The sequence below is a fragment of the Macaca mulatta genome, chromosome 7 (genome assembly GCF_049350105.2).
Source record: "Macaca mulatta isolate MMU2019108-1 chromosome 7, T2T-MMU8v2.0, whole genome shotgun sequence".
Taxonomy (NCBI): domain Eukaryota; kingdom Metazoa; phylum Chordata; class Mammalia; order Primates; family Cercopithecidae; genus Macaca; species Macaca mulatta.
The window spans coordinates 154,263,075-154,277,275 of record NC_133412.1 but is presented as its reverse complement, the minus strand read 5'-3'; the positions used below and the strand labels follow the sequence as shown (position 1 = coordinate 154,277,275).

At 35.8% G+C, this 14,201-nt stretch overlaps 1 protein-coding gene and 1 pseudogene across 4 annotated transcripts in view; both read right to left on the bottom strand.

Moving 5' to 3' along the window:
* Window positions 1-14,201, bottom strand: part of TSHR (thyroid stimulating hormone receptor) — a 179,012-nt gene that overhangs the window by 85,433 nt on the left and 79,378 nt on the right.
* On the bottom strand, window positions 9,271-10,113 carry LOC106999516 (nicotinamide/nicotinic acid mononucleotide adenylyltransferase 1 pseudogene; annotated as a pseudogene).

The window sequence follows — 14,201 nt, the reverse complement described above, 5'->3', positions numbered from 1 at the left end:
GTATATTTAGTAGAGAAGGGGTTTCACCGTATTAGCCAGGATGGTCTTGATCTCCTGTCCTCATGATGCGCCCACCTCAGCCTCCCAAAGTGTTGGGATTACAGGCTGAGCCACTGTGCCCGGCCTCATTGTGGTTTTGATTTGGATTTTTCTAATCATCAGTGATATTGAGCCTTTTTTCTTATGATTGTTGGCCCCATGTATGTCTTCTTTTATGAAGTGTCCATTCCTGTCCTTTGCCCACTTTTTAATGGGGTTGTTTGTTTTTTGTAAATTTAAGTTCCTTGTTGATTCTGGATATTAGACCTTTGTCAGATGAATAGATTCCAAAAATTTTCTCCCATTCTGTTGGTAGTCTATTCACTCTGATGATAGTTTCTTTTGCTGTGCAGAAGCTCTTTACTTTAATTAGATCCCATTTGTCAATTTTTGCTTTTGTTGTAATTGCTTTCGGTGTTTTTGTCATGAAATCTTTGCCTATGTGTACGTCCTGAATGGTATTGCCTAGATTTTCTTCTAGGATTTTTAGTTTGGGATTTTACATTTCGGTCTTTACTCCATCTTGAGTTAATTTTTGTATATGGTGTAAGGAAGGGGTCCAGTTTCAATTTTTTGCATATGGCTAGCCAGGACTCTCAGCACCATTTATTAAATAGGGAATCATTTCTCCCTTGCTTGTTTTTGTCAAGTTTGTTGAAGATCAGATGGTTGTTAAGTGTGTGGTCTTATTTCCAAGTTCTTTTTTCTATTCCATTGGTCTACATGTCTGTTCTTGTCCCAGTACCATGCTATTTTCAGTAAAGTAGCCTCATAATGTAGTTTGAAATTGGGTAGCGTAATGCCTCCAGCTTTGTTCTTTTTGCTTAGGATTGTCGGCTATTTGGGACCTGTTTGATTTAATATTAATTTTAAAATAGTTTTTACTAATTCTGTGTAGCATGTCAATGGTAGTTTAATGGGAATAGCACTGAATCTATAAATTACTCTGGGCAGTATGACCATTTTCACAATATTGATTCTTTCTATCCATAAGCATGGAATGTTTTTCCATTTGTTTGTGTCCTCTATGATTTCTTTGAGCAGTGGTTTGTAGTTGTCCTTGTAGAGACTTTATACCTCCCTGGTTAGGTGTATTCTTAGGTATTTTATTCTTTTGTAGCAGATATGAATGGGAGTTCATCCATGATTTGGCTCTCTGCTTGCCTGTTGTTTGTATCCAGGAATGCTAGTGATTTTTGAACATTGATTTTCTATCCTGAGAATTTGCTGAAATTGCTTATCAGCTTAAGAAGCTTTTTGGCTGAAACTATGGGGTTTTCTAGATATAGAATCATGCTATCTACAAAGATAATTTGACTTCCTCTCTTTGTATCTAAATACTCTTTTTTTCTTTCTCTTGCCTGATTGCCTTTGCCAGAACTTCCAATACTATGTTGAACAAGAGTGGTGAGTCCTTGTCTTGTATCAGTTTTCAAGGGGAATACTTCCAGTTTTTGCCTATTCAGTATGATATTGGCTGTGGGTTTGTCATATATGGCTCTTATGTTTGTTTTGTTTTTTTACTAATGCATTGTAATTGTACATATTTATCAGGTACAGGGTGAAGTTTCAGTACATGTGTACTTGTGTAATGACCAAATCAGGGCATTTAGCATACCAATCACCTTATACATTTATCATTTCTTTGTTGTGAGAACATTGAAAACGCTCTATGCTAGCTATTTTAAAATATACAATGCAATATCATCAACTATAGTCACCCGACTGTACAACAAAACACAGAACTTATTTCTCCTATCTAACTGTAACTGTACCCGTTGACTAATCTCTCCCCATCCTCCTCTTATCCCTACACTCTTCTGCCTCTGGTCACCACTTCCCTACACTCTACTTCTATGAGATCAACTTTTTTAGATTTCACATATGAGTAAGATCATACAGTATTTGTTTTTCTGTTCCTGTCTTATTTCACTTAACGTAACATCCTCTAGATTAATCCATATTACCCTAAATGACAAGATTTCCTTCTTTTTTATGGCCAAATAGCATTCCATTGTGTATATTTGTGACATTTTCTTTATTTGTCTCTTGATGAACACTTAGACTGATTCCATATCTTGGCTATTATGAATAGTGCTGCAATAAACATGAGAGTGCAGATATCTTTTTGACATACTGATTTCATTTCCTTTGAATATATACACAACAGTGAGCTTGCTGGATCACATGATAATTCTAGTTTTAATTTTTTGAGGAAACTTCATACTGTTCTTCATAATGGCTGTCCTAATTTACCACCAAAAGTGTATGAGAGTTCTCTTTTCTCCACATCTCTACTAGCATTTGTCATTTTTTGGTCTTTTGAGAAAACCCATTCTAATTGGGGCAAGGTGCTATCTCATTGTGACTTTTATTTCTTTTTCTCTGATGATCAGTGATGTTAAGCATATTTTCATATACCTGTCGGCCATTTCAGAAATGTTTATTTAGGTCTTTTGCTCATTTTTAAATCAGGTTACAGTCATGCATCACTTAAGGGTTGGAATACATTCTGAAAAATGCATTGTAATGCAATGTTGTTATTGTGTGAACATCACAGAATGTACTTACACAGACCTAGACTGTATAGCTTATTGCTCCTAGGCTAGAAATCTGTATAGTATATTACTGTACTGAATACTGTAGACAATTGTAACATGATGGTAAATATCTGTGTATCTAAGCATATCTAACCATAGAAAAGGCACAAAAAATACAATATTGTGATCTTATTGAATCACTTTTATATACGCTATCATTGACCAAAATTTTTCTTTAACTTTTATTTTAAGTTCAGGGGTACAAGTGCAGGTTTGTCCCATAGGTAAACTTGGGTCTTGGGGGTTTGTTGCACAGATTATTTCTTCACCCAGTTATTAGGCCTAATATCCATTAGTTGTTTTTCCTGATCCTCTCCCTCCTCCCACCTTGCACCCTTCAATAGGCCCCAGTGTATTTTGTTCCCCTTGGTGTGTCCATGTGTTCTCATCCTTTAGTTCCCACTTATAACTGAGGACATGCTGTCTTTGGTTTTCTGTTCCTGCATTAGTTTGCTAAGGATAATGGTCCCTAGCTCCATCCATGTCCCTGCAAAGGACATGATCTTGTTGTTTTTTATGGCTGTATAGTATTCCATGGTGTATATTTACCACATTTTCTTTATCCATTCTATCATTGATGAACATTTAGGTCGATTCCATATCTTTGCTATTGTGAATAGTGCTGCGATGAACATATGTGTGCCGTGTCTTTATAAGAGAATAATTTATATTACTTTGGGTATATACCCAGTAATGGGATTGCTGGGTTGAATAGTATTTCTGTCTTTAGGTCTTTGAGGAATCGCCACATCTTCTTCCACAATGGCTGAACTTATTTACACTCCCACCAACAGTATGAAAGCTTTCCTTTTTCTCTACAACCTCACCAGCATCTGTTATTTTTTTTTACTTTTTAATAATAGCTATTCTGACTGGTCTGAGATGGTATCTCATTGTGATTTTAATTTCCATTTCTTTAATGCTCAGTGATGTTGAGCCTTTTTTCATATGATCATTGATTGGCTGGATGTATCTTATTTTGAGAGGTTTCTGTCCATGTCCTTTGCCCACTTTTTAATGAGGTTGTTTATTTTCTTATATATTTGTTTAAGTTCCTTATAGATTCTTATATATTTGTTTAAGTCCTTTGCCCACTTTTTAATGAGGTTGTTTATTTTCTTATATATTTGTTTAAGTTCCTTATAGATGCTGGATATTAGACCTTTGTCAGATACATAATTTGCAAAAATTTTCTCCCATTCTGTAGGTTGTCTGTTTACTCTGTTGATAGTTACTTTTGCTGTGCTGAAGGTCTTTAGTTTACTTAGATCCCATTTATCATTGACCAAAATGTTATGTGGAACATGACTGTATTTGTTTTTTTGCTATTGAGTTGTTTAGGTTTCTTTTGTATTCTGTATATTAACCCTTTATCAGATGTATACTTTGCAAATATTTTCTCCCATTCTGTAGGTCGTCTCTTCACTTTGTTAACTAGTTTGATGTAATCCCATTTATCAATTTTTGCCTTTGTTGCCTATGCTTTTCAGATGTTATAAAAAAAATCTTTGCCTAGGTCAACGTCATGAAGGGATTTCCCTATGTTTTTTTCTAGTAATTTTATTGTTTGGGTTGATTTAAGCTTCTAGTCAATATTGATTTGATTTTTGTATATGATGAGAGATGGGGTCTAGTTTCATTCTTCTACATGTGGATATCCAGTTTTCCCAGAACCATTTTTTGAAGAGACTATTCTTTCCCCAATATGTATTCATGGCATGTTTTTTGAAAATCAATTGGCTTTAAGTGCCTGGATTTATTTCTGTGTTCTCTCTTCTGTTCCATTGGTCTGTGTGTCTATTTTAATGCCAGTACCATGCTGTTTTGGTTACCATAGCTTTGTAGTTTATCTTGAAGTCAGCTAGTATGATGCCTTCAGCTTTGTTCTTTTTACTCAAAATTGCTTTGACTATTCAAGATGTTTTGTGGTTTCATATGAATTTAGGATTTTTTTCTATTTCTTTGAAAAAATGTCATTGGAACTTTGATAAGGATTTCATTGAATCTAGATCCTTTGGGAGTAGTGCAGATATTTTAATATTAATTCTTCTAATCAATGAATGCAAGATATCTTTATCAATTTACTTGTGTCCTCTTCAATTTCATCATCAACATTTTATCATTTCCATTGTAGAAATTTTTCACCTTCTTGGTTAAATTTGTTCCTAAGTATCTTTTTTCTTGTAACTGTTGTAAATGGGATTGCTTTTTTGGTTTATTTTTCAGATAGTTTGTTATTGGCACATAAAACTGCTACTGATTTTTGTATGTTGATTTTGTATCCTACCACTTTACTAATTTTGTTTATTAGTTCTAATAGTTTTATGGTGGAGTCTTTAGGGTTTTTTATATATAAAAATATGGTATATGAAAACAGGGACAGTTTGAGTTCCTGCTTTTCCATTTGGATAGCGTTTATTTCTTTCTCTTGCCTAATTGCTCTGGGTAGGACTTTAAGTATTATGTTGAATGAAAGTGTTGAAAGTGGGCAAGCAGCTTGTCTTGTTCCAGATCTTAGAGGAGAAGCTTTCAACTTCTCCTTGTTCAGTATGATGTTAGCTGTGGAATTATCATATTTGGCCTTTATCGTGTTAAGGTGTGTTCCTTCTATACCTAATTTGTTGAGAGATTTTATCCTGAAGGAATTTTAAATTTTATCAAATGCTTTTTTTTGCATCCATTTTGTCATTGATTCTATTAATGTGATGTATCATGCTTATTGATTTGCATATGATGAATCATCCTTCCATCTCTCAGTTGATCATGGTGAACTCTCTTTTTAATTCGCTGTTGAATTTGGTTTGCTTGTATTTTGTTGAGGATTTTTGCACCTATATTCATCAGGGAGATGGCCTGTAGTTTTCTTTCTTTGTTGTGCCCTTATCTTGTTTTTGTATCAAGGTAATGCTGGCCTCATAGAATGAATTTAGATGAATTATCTCCTCTTCAGCTTTTTGGAATACTTTCAAAAGAATTGGTATTAATTATTCTTTAAATATTCAGTAGAATTCAGCAATAAAGCCATCAGGTCCCATGCTTTTCCGTGATCAGAAATTTTTATTATGGATTGAATCTTGTTATTCATTATTGGTCTGTTCACATTTTCTATTATCAATTTTGGTAGGTTGTATGTGTCCAGGTTATATGTTATCCATTTCTTCTAGATTTTCTAATTTGTTGTTCATAATTGTCTCTTACGATTCTCTGTATTTCTGTGGTATCAGGTGTAATGTCTTCTTTTTAATCTCTGATTTTATTTATTTGTGTCTTATCTCTTTTTTCTTCGTCTAGCTAAAGGTTTCTCAATTTACTTTATCTTTTTAAAAATAATTCTTTGTTTCATTGATGTTTTGTATTTTTTAGTCTCTGTTTCACTTATTTCTGCTCTGATCTTTATTATTCCCTTCATTCTTAATTTTAAATTTAGCTTGTTCTCGTTTTTTCTTTCTTTAGTTCCTTGAGTTACAATGTCAGGTTGTTTATTTGATATCTTTCTATTTTTTTGATGTAGGCATTTATTGCTATAAACTTCCCTCTTAGAACGCTGTTGCTGTATCCCATAGATTGAGTGTGTTGTGTTTCCATTTTCATTTGTTTCAAGAAATTTTAAATTTTCATTTTAAATGTTTTGATTGGTCAATTGGTTGTTCCAGGAGCATGTTGTTTAATTTCCATGTATTTGTACAATTTCCAAAATTCTTCCTGTTATCAATTCCTTTTTTTTTATTATTATACTTTAAGTTCTAGGGTACATGTGCACAACGTGCAGGTTTGTTACATATGTATACTTGTGCCATGTTGGTGTGCTGCACTCATCAACTCGTGAGCACCCATCAACTCGTCATTTACATCAGGTATAACTCCCAATGCCATCCCTTCCCCCTCCCCACTCCTCATAATAGGCCCCGGTGTGTGATGTTCCCCTACCAGAGTCCAAGTCCTGTTATCAATTTCTAATTATATTCCATTGTGATCAGAAAAATAATATGTTTTTGATTTTTAAAAATTTGTTGAGACATGTTTTGCGGCCTAACATATAATCTATCCTGGAGAAAATTCAATGTACTTTTGAGAAAAATGTGTATTCTGTAGGTTGCTGGTGGGTGAAATGTTCTGCAAATGTCTGTTAGGTCCATTTGGTCTAGAGGGCAGTACAATCCAGTGGGTTTTTTTTTGCTGATTTTCTGTTTGGATGATCTATCTATTGCTGAAAGTAGGGTGTTGAAGTCTCCTACTATTATTCTATTGCAGTCTGTATCACTCTTTAGATGCTTTATATATGCTCCAGTGTTGGGTGCATATCTATTTAGAATTGTTATAATTGGTTGCTAATTGACCCCTTTATTACAGATTTACCTTTTTTGTCTTCCCTTTCAATTTTTGACTTATCTGTTATCTAAGTATAGCTACTCTTGTAGTCTTTTGGTTTCCATTTGCATTGAATATCATTTTTCATCCCTTTGCTTTCAGTCTATGTGTGTCCTTATACGTAAAGTAAATCTTTTGTAGGTAACATATAGTTGAGTTTTGTTTTCTACCCATTCGGCCACTCTATATCTTTTAATTGGAAAATTTAATTCATTTACATTCAAGGTTATTACTGATAGGTAAGAACTTACTCTTGACATTTTGTTAAATTATTTTCTGGTTGTTTTGTATTTCCTTTGTTCCTTTTTCCCTCTCTTATAGTTTACCTGTGTGGTTTGGTGATTTTTTTTTTTTTTTTTGTAGTGATAATCTTTGATTTTTTTGTCCTTTTCATTGTGTATCTGCTGTAATTTTTTTTTTTTTTTTTGTGGTTACCATGGGGCTTACATTTTAAAAACTGTGTAGTTATAATAGACAATTTAAGTGATAATAATTTAACTTTGGCTGCATACAAATATTCTAGACTTACTTTCTACCCCTCAAATTTGTGTATTTTTTATTTTTAAATGTTTTTTTTTGAGACAGAGTCTTGCTTTTTTACCCAGGCTAGAGTGCAATGGTGCAATCTTGGCTCATTGCAACCTCCGCCTCCCAGGTTCAAGCAATTCTCCTGCCTCAGCCTCCTGAATACTTGGGACTGCCGGCACGCACCACCACAACCAGCTAATTTTTGTATTGTTAGTAGAGATGGGGTTTCGCCATTTTGGCCAGGTTGGTCTCAAACTCCTGACCTCAGGTGATCCCCCAGCCTCAGCCTCCCAAAGTTTTGGAATTATAGGCATGAGCCACTGCACCTGGCCTCTTCCACCAAATTTATAACTTTGTTGCTTACTTTGTATCTTTTCATATTGTGTATGTATTTTAACAACTTGTTGTAGCCATAGTAATCATTGACCATTTTAGCTTTTAATCTTCAAACCAGACAACTGAACGTTTATAATTTTAATCAGTAGAAAACCATGTAACAAGCATGTGTTTTTAACATGAAGCTATGACTAATTATTCGAGAATATTACTTTCAGTTAAACTTCATGCAAAAGAACAAGAAGAAAAAAATATGAGAAAACAGACCCTTTTTCTGCTTAAATTCACAAATGGCAGAATCATAGTTGGCTGGAACAGAAACAGCAGGGCCCTTCAGAAACTTCAGAGTTTTAAAAAATGAGTTCTCACTATTTTGCCTGGGCTGGTGTCAAACTCCTGGGCTCAAGCGATCCTTCTGCTCCAGCCTCTCAAGTAGATGGGACTACACAGCATGTGCCGCTGTAACCCACTTAGATCTTCTGATTAAGCTATCAATAAAGGCTAAGAGCACTCAGTCATAAAATCCTTGAATAGACTTCTCATTCTCAGTGTTTCTCTCAATTCAAGGTAGCATGATGTCAACCCTGAAGTTGTTCCTGAAGATAAAGAGAGGGCAGATGACCAAGGCTAGAGCATGACCCATAACACGGCAAAGTGAATGTGTATAAAGTATAAGGCAGCAGCTGTCTACCTCTGGTGGGCATCAGAAATACTTGCGTACCTTTCTAAACATATGAGGGCTTGGACTTTACTCCCTGCTTCCAAAGATGAAGCTCCAGGCAGATAGGTCTTGCCAAACTTTAGTCAGCAATTGTGATGTGTGCCACAGAGAACTAACTATTGGTACAATGTTTCTGCCAGTCATATGCACAACCTTTATTTTGCAAAACTGGAGATGATTTATCAATGGTGCATTTTACAAGATCACCACTGTAAGAATTCCTTTCTTTGTCTACCCTAGCTGCAGATTACTCACAACAGGCATGCATAAATGTCAATTCTCTTTATAACCTAAGTTAGAATTTTAAATGAGCTTTTACTTTTCACACTTTGCTTCTTTTATGTGGTAGAGCTAGACTGTACTTTTTGACTTCTTGATTGTAGCTAGTTTCACTGAAAATTCTTCTGGTTTTTGTGTGCTGCTAATCTCTTGTTTTAAAGATAAAGAGAATTGTACACTTTTTTTTTTCAGAAAAAGACCATATGGAAAACATTCATCTTAGCAACTTCTGATAAAAAGCAAAAAAGAAAAAACCCTGATTTTAACTTACCACTGATTTTTACTAAACTTTTAATCTTTAGTTTATGCAACAGAACCACAATTTCTTTTCCCAGTTATTAACACCCAGATTGTTTCAAACCCTAAAAGGAAAGTGCAAAACATCATGCTGTAGAATTTCTATGCCTTAGCTTCTGCAGTGTTTCTCTGTAAAGGGGCCAGGATGACCCCAACATTCCTGTCTTCACTCTCGGAGCTGTACAAATTATGCTTTTTGATGTATTCTTGGACAAGATCTAGTACAGTAATGGAGGCTCTGGCCCTTTCTAAGGGCTCTCCGGATTTTTGTGGATGAGGTATCATTAGTGATCCATTCATTCACCACATGAATGTTGCTCCAGTGTTTCCGTAGCAAATCAGCTTCATAGATGAATTTCTGAGCAGCATTTCCAGCTTGAGTAATGCATGAGCCCATAGTCTGCCATGATTTGGGTGATGTCTTCACTCTTCCAGAAATTGGGAACACCAAAGGACTCCAGTAAATCTGCCCCACATAGCAGCTTAACATTTGGTGTACCTTTTGTTTTTGGCTCTAGGGATTCCTTTTGACTAGAATTTTGTCTTTGTTCAGCTCATGGAATTCCTCTTCCGTCCAGGCCTTTCTAGTGTAGGTGAGTTCTGCCGGTGATCAAAGTTACTAGCCTCCAGTTTATCTTGATTGTGTCTTAGCATCTTGACAGTCTCTGTCCACTCCTTCTGAAGACTTTTCCATGTATCAACTTCCAATGATTTGGAATTCTTGGTGGCAAGTTCTGCCATGATGACCTGCTGATGGGCAGGAATGAGTCCCTTCTTCTTGTATGCATCATCAACGGGACAGATTATGCCTTTGACAACTCTATATCTTCCTGTTCAATTCATGCAGTCCTTGGCCAGTTCAAACAACCTGAGGTGCATCTTGGTGACAGGACTGAAGGAGCCACAAGCAAGAAGAACCACTTCAGTCTTCTCTGAATTTTCCATGGTAAGAACTTGAATTTGTTGATCTAAATGGAAAAATGTGACACCTCCCTTGTTGTTTTTACAAAGGAAATTCTTTGAACCTGAAGTGCCTTGCAAGGTAGGCGATTGGAACCATTTCGACTAGTGTGTCAACAGTCTTCTCTAAGGTGAGCTAGAAAAATGGTTTCATATCCAAATTGTAACTCTTTTCCATGCTTCTGCATTTGACACCTTCCCTCAAGGCATGTCCAGATGCAGTTTTCCTCAAAGACCCTCTTGGCCTCGCTGGGAAAAATCTCAGAAAGGCTGTGGTAGGAGCCGTTGAAAGAGAAACTGCCCCCATCAATGGATGTCTCAGGCTGCTCAAGTGGAAGTTTGTTTGGTTCTTTTTAATGATATCTATCTCTTTGTTCAATTTCTTATACAGATCATAAATTATTTTCCCAATGTATTTGAAATGTCTGTGTTCTTTTGTATCTCTCTGAGTTTCCTTAAGATTCACAAATTTCTATTGCTTTGTGTTAAGTAACTGGAGAATCACTGTGCTCATTTGGTAGCGTCATGTTCCTTGTGTCCCTCTGTTGATATCTGCGCATCTCGTGGAAGAGTTGCCTCTTCCTATTTTATACAGTAGCTTCCAGAGGGAAAGACTTTCACCTGAAGATGTATCCTAGGGAGTCACTTGGGTAGAGTGCACTGGCTTCGGTTCTGGGTGAGGACAGTAGCGTAGTCTGTCTGAAGTTTCTGTAGTCAATGTCAGTGATGCCTACAAGTGTCTCTGTGACCTAGGCTGCTAGAGTTTGTGTGTCTAGTTTGCTGGTTCTGGCGCAGCTTCCCTGTGGGCAAAGTGCCAGGCTGGTTCATGCAAGGGAGCATGGGATAGATCCACTGGCTCTGTGGTTACTCTCCTGGGGGCAGGTTGCTAAGCTAGTTTGCACATGAAGGGATCAAAGGCATAATACCTACTTTTAAAATCTGAAACAAGACATCCTAATGGTGTTCTAGAGTACCAAAGTGTAAATAAATAAGAAACAACATAGATTTGCCCTGAAAATATATTTAGTTCTTCAAGTTAAAGCCTCATGTTTTTTCCTAAATCTTAAATAATAATTCCTAGACAATACATAATATTTTTTTTTACCATGCCTCAAATTATTGTTCAATTAAAAATACGTTTTTCCATAAACTTCTTTATCAAAACATAAACAAAGATACTCAGTCAGAGCCTAGGGTCACTCTGTCTCCTATGTGTGTAGTTCCTTCAAATGTATGACTGTAGGTTCACAAACTGGATTATGATTTCATGCCAAGAGTAGGATGGTAGCATGGAAGAAACCCATGTTCTTCTAAGCATAATGCTATGTATGTCACCAACAGGCCAGCTTTCCTTCTCCCCTTCCCCCGATGCAAAAGGGTGAACAGATTTATAAGAACTAGGGTTTATGCAGGTCATCAAGGGATACCCAAACCTTAGAGATTTCCTGATTATTTTATTAATTGAGGCAGCCAGTCAGAGCATGCTAGTTCCCATTATACCTCAACTTTTACAGAGAGATCTAAAGTCTTATCATGTTGTGATTTTATATGTAAAAGGCATTAAAACATGGTATATGCCCTGGCAAACCCCCATCATAATGAAAAAATGTCATGACCAAAAAGGAATATTTGCTCCATGTGTGCTATATTCAGAATGAATTTCCTACTGACAATCTTGTTGATTAAAATAAAAATAAAGCCACATAGACATTTTCTCCTGACAATCCTCTCAATTAAAAAAATAATAAAAATGAAACCACATGATTTTCCAGTTTGAATGAAAAAGACTAAGTGGATGAGAAATGTATCTGTATCTGGGAGATCATACTCAATTCCATTCAGCATTATCAAAAACACTCTTCAGTGAAGTCTATCTGATTTAGAAAAGTTTGTTTCACAAAATGAAATACTATTGGTAAGAGAATTTAATTAGCATTTATTTCCCTGCCTGATTTTTAAAAGGTGCTTGTATTTGTCTTAATACATTGAAAGAGAGAGAAAAGGATTAATACTCAAATATTTCATCCCATATAATAATTCAAGTAGAATTTACTTTAAAATTCAAGGCCAAACTTCAGATTTTTAAAGAAAATCTATTTTGATGTGATAACCTGGAGCTCAATCCTTGAGGTAAAAAATGGATTTCACCAAAAGCAATACAATTTTTGCTTGAAATTCAGTGAAGGATCAGTTTTCTGTGGTCTTTTAGCCAAGAGACAAGGGGAAAAAAATGAACTCGGTTCATTTCTTAAATTCTGATTTAGTGTCAGAGAGCAGGCAATTGAAAGTTCTTTGTGAAAGTGATTTCTTTGTTTTCCCTAAGAGCTCTTGAATGTTCATACTGGAACACTGGTGACCTTGTTTATACCAACGTTGTATCAGTCACCATCAACTGTCTTCTGTGCTACAATAAATATGCTCCAGTACTTGTAGGTCCAAAGTTTCTAGGGCCTATCAACACAATTTCTTAAACATCAAGAGCCTGGTAGTTATGGCAAAAGAGGCTTTGTGCAGAACTCTCACTGAACCCAGCACAATTCCTAGCACATCCATCCCATACTGTAGTTCAAAGTGCAGTGTTAAGTAATTACAGAATATAAATTATTTTGAGGCAGTTCTAGTGAATTATTTTTAGAGTGCTGAGGTTTAGAAATTCCAGACATTGTTGTACAGTCTCAACAAACTATGTAATAGACAACTGGCAAGGATGCAGAATCCATGGGCATATATTTTTTTAAGAAAGGTCAAGTTATTCTTTCACCCTCTTTTCTTTAGAAAAAATGTCATTGCTTTGATTAACTGATAGGTTACCAGGTAGTCTGAAGAACAGTTTCCAAGAATGGCCCACATTCCTTTCTACCACATAGTACAGAAAATTTTTATTTCTATAAAGTAAGCATAAAGATTTAGGCTGATTTGAGTTTTTTTCTCGTTAACACATTTTAAAACTGAAAATCAAGTCACATATATTTTTACTTATTTTCTCTCCATCATAAATAAACTGCTCAGGGTGCAGATACAGAACTGTAACAATCCAAATCAGGATAGCTCTCTTTTTGCTCCCCTTCCACATCTCCCTCTTTTCTCCCTTTCTCCCTTTGCTATCATGCTATATGATCTGAACTCCTAGGGTATGAAATATAGATGAGAAACTAATATATATAACCCTCAAAAGTAAATCATAGAACAGTTTTATAACACTGAGTTAAATAAGATGAAGAAGGGAAAATATGTCCTTATAATTAAAAAAAAACCCTGACGATACCTATGGCTGAAATAAGGAATACCTTCTCAAAGATTTAGAACTAAGATTTACATGGGAAAAGGGAGTGAAATAACTCTGGGGAAATCACGATGGCCTTTATTATGGTTTTTCATTCCTTCAAAGTTTACAAAATGATTCATATTTTCTATTTCTTCATGTGTCAGTTTTGGTAAATTGTTTTTTATAGGAATTTATCCATTTTATTAAAAATTTCAAATTTAGAGAAATAAAGTTAATATCTTTAAATAATATAATTTTAAAATATCTATAGACTGTGATAATAGACTCCTTTTTAATTTATGATTCTTCATTTACTTGATCAACCTTACCAATGGTTTATCAATTTTATTAGTCTTTTCAAATAATCCATTTGGCGGTTCCAAGATGGCCAAATAGGAACAGCTCCAGTCTATAGCTCCCAGTGTGAGCAACACAGAAGACGGTGATTTCTGCATTTCCAACTGAGGTACTGGGTTCATCTCACTGGGGCTTGTCAGACAGTGGGTGCAGGACGGTGGGTGCAGCCCACCGAGCATGAACCGAAGCAGGGTGAGGCATCAACTCACCCGGGAAGCTCAAGGGGTCAGGGAATTCCCTTTCCTAGCCAAGGGAAGCTGTGACGGACAGCACTTGGAAAACTGGGTCACTCCCACGCTAATACTGTGCTTTTCCAATGGTCTTAGCAAACAGGACACCAGGAGATTATATCCTGCATCTGGCTCGGAGGGTCCCATGCCAATGGAGCGTTGCTCATTGCTAGCACAGCAGTCTGAGATCGAACTGCAAGGCAGTAGCCAGGCTGGGGGAG